At 36.4% G+C, this 12,322-nt stretch overlaps 1 non-coding gene across 1 annotated transcript; it reads left to right on the top strand.

Moving 5' to 3' along the window:
* Nucleotides 1-636: 636 nt before the first annotated feature.
* LOC111438114 lies at nucleotides 637-775 on the top strand. Its single transcript, XR_002709616.1, has one exon. It is a non-coding gene; the product is annotated as a small nucleolar RNA Z247 (small nucleolar RNA).
* The last annotated feature ends 11,547 nt before the right edge of the window (nucleotides 776-12,322 follow it).

Here is a 12,322-nt window from a genome sequence, read left to right as displayed (position 1 = left end):
AAAACCCCTCTGGTTGAATTGTTCGACGTAGTTTTGACCCATCCGGACTTGATTTCAACCTCGTTTTAGGTACATTAGGTCATTTTAAGGGCGTATTTCTCAATTTCAAGTTGGATTTATGATTTTTTTTTAAAATACTTACAAAAGGTGTTGAACGATCAAATAGGAACCAACCACCAACGATAACATAGGACGCCTACGAGGAGCGAGGAACTTACGTTAAAAATTAATTAAGGAATATGTCGGGTAAGGCCTACCAAGTAAGTGGCCCTACTTTCGTAGGTTATAGAAATTGTATTTTGTATGTTGGCACGTGCCCGTGGTTTTGCACGTGTCATAAAAGTTTAAAATACTTCTCTCTATGAGGTATGAAAATAAGAGTCTATTTTCTTATGGTACTATGCTAACGGGCATCTTAAATGTGTACCATATACTCTACACACGGCCCAGTCGATTTGCACACCGCTGGGTCTCTTTCCCTATCGCATACCCCGCAATGGATGTTTTCATCGTCTACTCGTGCTCACTATTCATATCCATGTTGAGCTCGCCACATCCAAGAAACGTGATTTTTCTACTGCAGATTATTTTTGAAAGATCAAAGGGCTGGTTACCCAGTTGGCTGTCGCTGGCTCTTCCTTGCGGGACGATGATGTGATCGCGTATCTCCTTGTTGATCTTGGCTCTGACTATGATCCCTTCGTCACCTTGATGACTACCAAGAGTGAAACCCTAACGCTTGATGATGTGTTTGCACATCTAATGACGTTTGATGCTCGCCAACTACAACACCAGTTGAACTTTAGTTAAATCCTCAATCTTCGGCCAATTATATTGATCGTGGTGGTCAGTAGAAGAACTGTGGGTGTAGGGATCATGGTCGTTTTCGTTCTCAAGGTGGCGCGCCCTCTCATCTTGTTGGTGATCGTTGGTGACCCTTCTGCTAGTCCTTCCTGCCAGATCTGCAGCAAAGTGGGGCATACTGTCGTTAGCTGCTAGCATAGGATTGATGATCCTATCAAGATGAACCTCCTTATGCTCCTTCTGCTCCTTCTACATCACTGGCGGCTACTTCCTCTTACAAGATTGATCCAAATTGGTACAATGACATAGGCACTACTAATCATATCACTAGTGACCGGTTGTCTCGTTGTGCATGAACGCTACCAATAGGTGAACAAGTTCCAGTTGGCAATGAAGCAGGTTTGCATATTTTGCATACTGGTCATTCTTCAATTAATATTGTTGCTCGTCCTCTTGCATTGCGTAATATTTTGCATGTGCCTGAAATTTCCAAACATCTTCTTTCCGTTAATAAATGTTCTCGTGATAATGACGTATTCTTTGAATGCCATCCTTGGCATTTTTCTATTAAGGATCAACAGTCGAGGAAAAGCCTTCTAGACAGGAGGTGTGAGTCTGATCTCTATCGTATTAAGCAATCTAATGTCGATGATCTCAAGCACACCTTATTGAGTAGATCTACTACTCACGCCCAATGGGATGCACATCTTGGACAACCTTTTTCTCAAGTAGTAAAGTCAATTTGTGTCTCAATAATATTTTGTGTGCTAGCAAGGCACCTTTGCCCGTTTGTAATGCGTGTCAGCTAGCAAAAACTCATCAGTTACCATAGACTAGTTCTTTTCATAGGTCTTCGACACCTTTGGAACTGATTTTTTCAGATGTTTAGGGTCTTGAACCTCCAGCTGTTGGGGGTTTTAAATATTATATAAACTTCATTGATGATTTCAGTAAATTTTCGTGGATCTATTTGATGCATGATCTTACAGAAGGTCTTCATATACTTTTGCAGTTCCAAGCTCATGTTGTGCGCCTCCTAGATACTAAAATCAAGTGTGTCCAGTCTAATTGGGGTGGAGAATATCAGAAAATTTATAACACATTCTTTTGTTCCCTTGGAATTTCTCATCGTGTTTCGTGCCCTCACACGTAACAACAAAATGAGTCTGCTGAATGCAAGCATCATCATAAAGGGTATAAGTGTCTTAACATCGATTTCGGTCGTGTCTATATTTCTAGAGACGTCATATTTGATGAGAATATTTTTCCATTCAAGAGAGCCCCACCCAGTTCTTCCCCAACCTTGCAGCCGACGCATAATGCCCATGATTTGTGCACCTTGCATTTGGGTAACAACAGTGCTAATTTGGAGAATGATCATATGCATATATCTGTGCCTACTAACTCTTTGATTGCAGAAAATCTGGTGCCCACATCAGCATTAGGATTGCTGCCGCAATCCTCCGTGTCACTGTCATGCCAATTGGCATCGATTGTTCTGCCAGTGATTGGGGCCTTGGATCCTCTACCAGCAGATGATATTGCTCAATGCCCAATTGGATCCTCGGTAGCTAGTCGACTGACTACTGTAGCACTGTTTGCTCCCCTTGCAACTGCTGGTACAACTATCCCCTTAGTTGTGGATCTTGCATCTACTACTCATCTATATGGTACTCGATTGAAGCACAATATCAAGCAACCCAAGGTGCGTACAGATGGAACAGTAACATATTTTATGGTTCGGTCTTCGCCTCTGAACCTACTTCACATATTACTACTATGGAGCATCCCCTCTGGTGTCAGGCAATGAATGATGAATTCAGGCACTTCTAAAAAATAAGACATGGAACTTAGTTCCTCCTCATCCTGGTCTTAACGTTATTGATTACAAAATGGGTTTTTAAACTCGAGCAAAAGCCATATGGCTCTATTGATTGCTACAAACCATGTCTGATTGCTAAAGGATTTAAACAGCAGTATGTCGTTGATTATGATGATAACTTCAGTCCCGTTGTTAAGGTCACTACCATTCGACTCTTATTATCTCCTGTAATTTCTCGTGGTTGGGCTATTTGGCAGATTGATATTTAAAATGCTTTTCTTCCTGGTTTTCTTAATGAAGATGTTTATATGAAGCAGCCCCCTGGATTTGTGGATTCTAAACATCTTGGTTATCTCTGCAAGCTGTATAAGTCGCTTTATGGCCTCAAACAAGCTCCACGTGCCTGATTTTCTTGTCTTAGCTCCAAACTATTATAGCTGGATTTTACACCTTCAAAGGCGGATATCTCACTTTTCATTTTTAACAAGACAGACATTCAGATGTATATCCTCTCACACATATCAAACATATGACACTATAGAGTCACTAAGCACGTGTCATCTTACATAACACAAACTTCTAACTATGCCTATTGTAAGACCACTTACTTGGATGACCTTGGTCGACGTTCTATCTAATACTCGAATACGCTTGATTTCATCCCTCAAAGTTTGTTTCAAGTATCATAGAGATGTTTCACTCTATTAGAACATTCACCTTGTTTCATTAGAAAATTCTTGTTTCCTACCTAATTTAACTTCAATTAAGAAATTGAACATTGTACTCACCTTAATTCCCCTTAAATAAGATCAAATTCAGCTTCAAGAGGGTCAAAAACATTGAAATCGTTCTTAAAACGTCTAACCCAAATCAAATGACTTCTTTTTAGCTGTTAGAGACTAGCAAAGTCGAGCCTAGTGAGCCAGTGGCTGGGGACAAGACACGTGTCGGTAGTGAGCCAATGCGTACAAGTTGTGATTCGGCTCGAAACGCAGATTTCAGGTTAGAAAAGTAGAGAGTAGGTTAAGTCATTATCAACAAAAAGATTCTAGATTATATTACCCGACGAAGAGGTCAATTAAATATTGAATTTCTTATCTGTTTATATTGTTACTTTTGCCTTAGTCATTATCAACAAAAAGATCATTATAGGGTAGGTTTTGTTGGATTCAAATTTTCGTCCAAATATAACATATTTTAACTTGGATGTAACAACTTGCTATATATAATACACCCTATTAACTATTACTGTATGATATATATTTAGATAAATAAGGTTAGAAAAGTAGAGAGATTTAGATGGTACAACTTGTCAATCTTTAATGTATACCAATTTGATTTTGGCTCTATATATATATATAAAAGAAACAAAATGGATTTGTGAACAAAGAAAAAGTTACCAACTTAAACTCCCACCAAAAAATGAAGCCTCAAAACATATTCGGTCTCATCATATTGCTTGCTTTTAAATCAAACATGATTATTACCTCATGTTTTGCACAACCCGACTCAATGATACAATGTCCATTCTCCCCATGGGAAGTTGCAATTTGGAATCATATGAAAGATTCAACTCTCTTGGCTCACTACGTCTAAAGACAACAATTTAGGCGAACATGAAATCGGCCTTGAAGAGAAATACTCTTGGACCTTCAAAGAAAATTTTTGGCAATCAACACGATTTTGGTGCAATTTTAGCAGCAAACACGGACATGCTTCTGGTGAAGTATTTTGGCCAGAAATGGAAAATTTGTTTAGTGATCAATGTTATAATAGTATTTGTACATGGGCAGCAGAAGACAATGGCATTTCCTTAGGTCTTGGTTCTAAAGAATCATATCTATTAGAGTACCCTTGGAAATGATGTTGAGTTTCATTGGGCTGATTTAAACACAACTTCCAAAGATGTCAAGTTTCATTGGGTTGATTTCAACATAATTGTTGATCTAGACACAAGAAAACCCTTATTACTTTTCTATTTTCAGATTGGAGGTCAATTCTTGTGTACTTGTTGAGCTAAAATGTATACTGATGATAATAAAAATAAAACATAATATAATTATATATATATAATAATTTTTCTTTTTTGGAAAGATACAAAATGAAAGGACCGGGCTGACTCGATGACTTCATAAAAGATGGAAAAAATTTTAACGAAATAAAACAAGAAAATTTAAAACATAATATACATTATATCAAAATAAAGTTCATACATAAGTTTTTAAAACACAACCCAACCATTAAGACACAAAATATTTTAAAATAAAAAGGTTGAGGACGACGGGTGAAACTTGTCTACGACGCCTACTCTAGAGTCTATTTTCGACCTCGAAAAGCTCCTTATTACCTGAAAAATATGAAAAATAAGGAATGAGTACAAAGACTCAATAAGTAGCCTACTTTTAGGCTCTTAATCGTGTCCTTGATATGCTAGAGTATCACACTCTTTCTTTTATTTTTCTGGTTCTTGTTGGAAGTACTTAGGCTCTTTAGTTCTTATCCTTGACTCGTGGGTTGATATCATGATCTATCCAGAGGACCTTGGTCCTCATATCCTTAAACTTTAGTTCTAATCTAAGGGCCTTAGTACTATGGTTCTTAGTTCTTGGTTCTTGGTCTTGGAACTTAGATCTTGATTCATGTTGTAGTCATTGATCTTTGTCTTGTTCTTGGTACTTTCTAGGTTTTTGTTCTGCTCTTGGTTCGTTCTCCAAGACAATCCCCCTAAGATTTACAGTACTAGTCATAAACTTGACAACCTTTGTCCAAAGTTTCATGCGTTCCAAGGGACAGAGTTTCAGAATATTTGGTGGTTACCTAGTTCATGAACCAAAGGTAAATTACCTTAGGAGTACTATGGTCATTTTACATCATTTCTTGGTTTACCTACTTAACCTTATCCTGTGACAACTATCCTATGCATGTGCCACGGTCTGTACTTGCAATGTCGTCATCAGTTGCATAGAGGTGTCTTGCCTTACCTGAAATAAATGTAGCACACGACTTTAATATTTTAAGAAATGCTCAGTAAGTGATCCCACTATTGGAGTCTAGTAATGCTAGCACATGTAACCCATGATTAGATGTGTAGTACTTTCCTACACACGGCCCACACGTGCGAACGTGAGTCTCCAAGCAGTTCACACCCTTGGACCCATTATAGTCAGGCTAGTTGTCCGTAACCGATTATTTGGAGGTTAGCAGACCCCCGAGCATCATACGAGGCATGATCATCATCATCGTAGTGTACGCGTCCATACTCATCATCATAAATGGGAAAGTAACCCGATGTATATGACTAGAATATGCATGAGATCCCTATAGTTTTCATCTTTAAATTATTTTATGACACAACCCTATACATCATTCACACATTACCGTAGGTAACATGCATGCATTGGCCTTCATACGTTCATCATCATTAACATCGATTGGGGTTGTGTCTTCGAAAAATCATCTTCATAATACATCGTGGCATCTAATAAATCTACATCAACTTAATATGGAATATCATCATATTAAGTCATCTCATAATCAAGCAACTTATATCATCATGTTATGATGTATCATTATCATCATGTCATCTACCATGTCATCGTCATGTCATCAGCTCATAGCATCATGTCATATCATCATATACATCATCACATCATCATATAATAACATTACACCCTCATAGAACATCATTACATTATCATATAACAATATCTGCTAGCAGTGTGTTTGGGCTATTACACACTAATTCCCATAAACTAGGTGTCCTCTAACACAGCTTAAGTCAATCAACAACTAAATGCGAAAACATCTATCAATGAAACAATAAAATTCGCAATTTGCCCCATGACTAACTTCTCCACCTTGCTCCTCACTCCCGTATCATAGCCTTGCCTGAAAATCATTTTAAAAAAAAGGATGAGTATTAAAATACTCAATAACGAACTCCACTATTGAGATCAGACACATAAACAATCACATGACAATCAAACAAAATTGAGGGATCTTAGTGGTTAATTACCCAAAACTCACAATGCCTAATTTTTACCACATGAAAATCAACATCTACCTTTACTCCTTAAAATGACTATCAATGGCTGGTTATCGAAAAACAAATAGCGTTTAACCCTCACCTTGTTAATCATTTTCTGCATTCACCTCGTAGAGTGACCATTAGTGCCTGGTTATCCGATACACACAGCATGTAACCTTCAACATCCATCTTAACTCCTTAAAATGATTATCAATGGTTGGTTACCCAAAACACATAGCATGTAACCCTAACCTTGATAACTATTTTCTTAAATCACCTTGTAGAGTGACCATTAGTGGATGATTACCGAAAACACACCGTGTGTAATCCTAACCACAACCTCCTTGATCATCAAAGGTAACATGCATGCATTATGTCCCAAACTGTTTATTTACATGAGCAACCATACATTATGTTACACAACACTCAGCCATACAATAACAAACATACTCAACCCTTTTAGAAAAACAAAACAGTTTAGTTTCAATAGGAAGACCTCTTACTTGGAGAACTTCTTTTCTAATCGTCCCTATAGATAATGATCCAACTTCGACTTAGAACGAGCCTACATTGAAACACCCAAGTTTAACCAACCCAACTTGATGTGATACAATGACTCCTACAAATCATAAGGTTTTATTATTTACCTTCTTCCTACGTAGAGGTTAGGTCAAATCCAAAGTATTCTAAAAAGAACACATTGTACCATCGTTGGTTGGCGCATTGTACTTAAATATTAATTTGACACTTCAAATTAAATTTATTTTCTCCTTTATATTTAATATATCTAATATATTAAATATCAATTTGAACTCTTCAAATTTTCTTCCAAAGAAATTGAACCTTTTAGCGTTACTATGAGCTAGCAAGGAGACCTTATGGACTTACAGATTATAAGCACCAATGATATAAAATTAATTAATTAAACACTTTAATTAATCAATTTCTATTCATTAACTATAGGTCACTCCACAATAGACCTAGAGTTGCACTCTTATGCACGGTAGGACAAGTTATGTCCATTGATATAACTATTACAAGCTAGTCGATCCTTCATGAGTTGTTCATAATTACAGCTGGGTCAAAAGTCCGTTTTACCCCTGTAATTCCAGTCGATCCTTCATGAGTTGTTCATAATTACAGCTGGGTCAAAAGTCCGTTTTACCCCTGTAATTCCATCTTTTCCTTCATGAGTTGTTCATAATTACAGCTGGGTCAAAAGTCCGTTTTACCCCTGTAATTCCATCTTTCACCTTAAGTACCACTGATTCTCTAATGAACAATTTGTTTATGATCCAATCATAAACCAAGTCCCTCTTAGACCAACGAGAGGGTAGGGGTCCCATTGTTCAAGTCCCAAAATCAGTACTTAAGAGAACAACTCATCTACTTTCCTTATATGGAAAGAAGTGAATTCCATCTCATGATATTATGTTCCCAACTCCGTATTTGTTGAAGTCCCCAAAATGGTAGGCATATTGAATCGGCTAAAACAGTCACCCATGTAAATTAAAAAACAATCCCTCACAGGAGGAGTTCATAACTCACTCAAGATTAAGATCGAGTCGCACGTAATCATCATGTGAAATATTAATCTTCTCAATTAACGGATTTATAAAGAGAGATTAAATATTAATCTTCTCAAGAAGTGAATTCCATCTCATGATATTATGTTCCCAACTCCGTATTTGTTGAAGTCCCCAAAATGGTAGGCATATTGAATTGGCTAAAACAGTCACCCATGTAAATTAAAGAACAATCCCTCACAGGAGGAGTTCATAACTCACTCAAGATTAAGATCGAGTTGCACGTGATCATCATGTGAAATATTAATCTTCTCAATTAACAGATTTATAAAGAGAGATTAAATATTTTTTGGTCCATTCTTATACAAACTCATTTTATAGGATACCCCCACTTACATGTCTCCACATGAACGATTTGGATCAAATCATTTGTAATGATTACAAAGTGGGTCGTATCAATAGTGTTACCAGGATAAGGCACCCAACCTTATCCATTTACTATGGACTCTTTAGGTTATTACTTGAACACAATCCTCTTATATGTCAACCACATACTGTTCAAGATTACATTAATAACCTTGGATTTTCATACAATGGATAACAATTAAATTACAAATAAAATAATAAAAATTATTGTTAAAAACTAAATAATTAATTACGAGGCTTTAGGGCATAAATTCTAATAGAGCTGAGCCAAAGTCGGTCAGTTGTGCAATCGAGCAAGTCAAGAGGAGGCACGCCCATGCACATTCAAGGGGGCTAGAGGCTCAGGCGGGTTCTCGAGTGGGTCGGGTTATGTTGCTCGTTTCATTCTTGCGTCTGTGGGCTTTTAGTGAGTCACGTGCATTCGTGGGTTGCATGTGGGCTTCTTGTCGTGTGCATAGAGTGGCTGCAGATGGGTACACCCCGAGTCTAGGTCTGACCTGATTTCGACCCATGGATCCCTTCTTCCTCACCTGGCTCCCTCGATCCTCCGTCCTTTTTTTTTTCTATCTTCCTTGACACCCTTAAACTCCTTTCTCTGATGTTTCTCCACCTAAGATCTGGCCAGCGTGACTCTCTACCTACCTACCATCCACACCGATGATGCTTGAATCCCTCGAATGCACCTACAATAATGATTTTTTTTAATCATCATGAATATCTCCATAAAACACCCACCTTACATGCACCAAAAATGTAGCATAATCGACGTAACACACAGTCAGGCTTACAATTTTTGTGCTTGGAGATCATTGGTCATTTCTCACGCTACATATCTTATACTTCGTTGAGTGCTAAATCGAGCCCTTTAGTCTCACTTGCTGCCGCTGTCTGTTCTGTGCATTAAACGCTCTCAAATGGCAGGGGTGCTTGGGTGATCGAAGGTCTGTGTGACAGAGTTTTTGTAGGAACATGGGTGGTTTCGTTTTGTGAGATCTTCGCCACCTCACTGGAAATCTCGCAATTTCTGGCGAACTACTATATTTCTTTTTTGTGCCGTTGCAAGTACCTACTTACCGTGATAGGTTTATTTGTAATATAATATTTTTAAAAATAATTATCTTATTTGAATCCTATATACTAATATACATTCCAAGGTTGCAAATGTCACAAAAACTTCAATCTTGTGATTTAGATCATAGTACTTCACAAGCCATGGCATAATTTGAATTATGTCCTCAACATGAACTAGATCAAAATCTTTGTACCGACCATAAATTAAAAAAAAAAAATTGTGCAATCGCATGATGCCACGTACACAGTGGCCCTTACAATAGTCATGTATGCTTTATATTTTATGATGCAGTGAGTATATTATATGATAATGATGTATGATATATGATGACGTGATTGTGTTATATGATGATGCTATATGATGTGATATGATGCTCTACAATGTTTTTACATCATGATGTTTTATGATGATGATGATGCATGACAACATAACGATGTAAGACGTAAGATTATGAGATTACTTAATATGACATTATTAAATATTAAGATGAGGCGCATGTTTTAAATTCAATGATGCATTATGACGATTATTTTTCTAATGCATAACCCTAGTTAATGTTAATGATGATGAACATAAGAAGACCAATACATGCATTAGGGTAATATGTGAATGGAATATAGGGTTGTGTCATATAGATGTAATAAAGATGAAAAACTATAGGGACTTCATGCATTTTGTGTATACATATACATCGAACTACTTTCCTTTTTATAATGATGAGTGCAGACGCGTACACTATGATAATGATGATGCTCATGCCTTGCATGACACTCAAAGGTCTGCTGACCTTCAAATGTCGCTACGTACAACTAGCTCGATGCTCGTACGTGTTGGACCAAAGGGTGCGAATCGCCTAGGGATCCACGTTCATACGTGTTGGTCATTTGTAGCAAGATACTACAGATCTAATTTTGTCCAAACTGGAGGTTACTCCTGTGATGGTTTTAACGATAGGTCCCTAAATTATGAGTTGCATGTGTTTACATTACTAGACCCCAATAGTGGGGTAATGTACTAAGTATTTCTTAAAATACTCAAGCCATGTGCTACTTCTATTTTCAGGTAAAGGTAAGGCACCCCTATACGACTGACGACAAAATTGCAAGTAGAGACCATGACACGTGCACAAGATAATAGTATTTTATTTTCTTAGACATAGGTTAGTATAGGGTGTGTAGTAGCCCAAAAATAAATAAACAAATAAAAATACTTATAAAAATAGTTAAAATAATAATAATAAATAATTAATTAATTACTTAATTAATTTTAAAAAAAAAACAACAACAACAACCTTTCCCCGCTTCTCTCCACTAACCTCTCATCCTTCCCACAATTATCTCTCTCCAACCTTCTTCGAAAGTTGTAAAAAAAAAGAAAAACAATAATTGTCAAATTTACTTAAGAAAAAAAAAAAAGAGAATGACCTTTACCCAGATTCACCAGATATTTATGTGAAGATAGATCTAATCGATAAGGTATATATTAAATCTTCAGTATCTTTCATCCTATTTTTTTTAGAAATCACAACCAATTATAGTTAGATCTTCCTTGAATTATTACAATGATCTAGTTTTGAGTTAGAAACTGAATGTCAATCATTTATACAATTCTAGTCAATCACGTCAAATAAAAAAAAGAAGACTAGGGAATTATTACAATGATCCTCATTGAATTAGAAACTAGAAATTTGGAATGCATGAGAACACAATTAAAAGAAAATAGATAAAAAAAATTAGGAAATTAAAATCCACAAACTAAATATAGAGGGAAAGGTAAACACATAGGGTAAATACAAAGAGTAGTAAAGCCGAGAATAATTTGAAATAGCTGTATCTACTTTCGAATACAACGGTATGAAAAATAAGATTTTTAATAAAAATATAATTATAGATATATAACATTTCAGACTTTTAACAATGGACCAATGTAAATTAGAGAAATAATGTTGTAGAGTTCAAACCTGAAACTAATGTCATGGGCTCATATAGGTTGACTCGGATTTCAAAGGACGGAATCGAACTTTAATTGAAGAAACATTCGTGACAACGACTTAAGCTAGCCAGGTAAGTGACCTTACTATCGGCATGGTTATATTTTGATGTTGACACGTGCCCTGTGGTTCTGCACGTGTCGTATATATTGATATGTGTGAATTATCTGTGGATCGATATGCTTCCTATATGTTATGTATATGTTATAATATGTGAATTGTGTGATAATAGTTACTGTACGATGTGTTCAAGGATATGTTTGAGATAGGATACAAGAAAGATGCACAAAACGAAATGTAACAATAGGAGTAAAATACGTTCACGAAACGTTAAGGTTAGGTTACATACTGGAGTGATATGGATAGGAGAGATTGATGGAAGAATACGGTTAGGTTACGGGTAGAAAGGGATAAGTTTGTAATAGATTGATAGAACGATAGCGTTAGGTTAAGTTCTTGTGATGATATGACTAAGGTACGTTCACTTAATGATATGTCTGTGATAGGTATAAGAACGTTAAGGCTATGATAAGTTAGAGAATGATATGACTATGAAGTGTTTACGTTATTACTTGTTTATGATATGATACATTGTGATGCAATATGTCATGGTATGATGTGTATATGATGAAATGTTATGTTAAAAACATAGAAC

Source organism: Cucurbita moschata, unplaced genomic scaffold (genome assembly GCF_002738365.1).
Source record: "Cucurbita moschata cultivar Rifu unplaced genomic scaffold, Cmos_1.0 Cmo_Scf00071, whole genome shotgun sequence".
NCBI lineage: Eukaryota > Viridiplantae > Streptophyta > Magnoliopsida > Cucurbitales > Cucurbitaceae > Cucurbita > Cucurbita moschata.
This window is presented reverse-complemented; position numbering and strand designations above follow the sequence as displayed.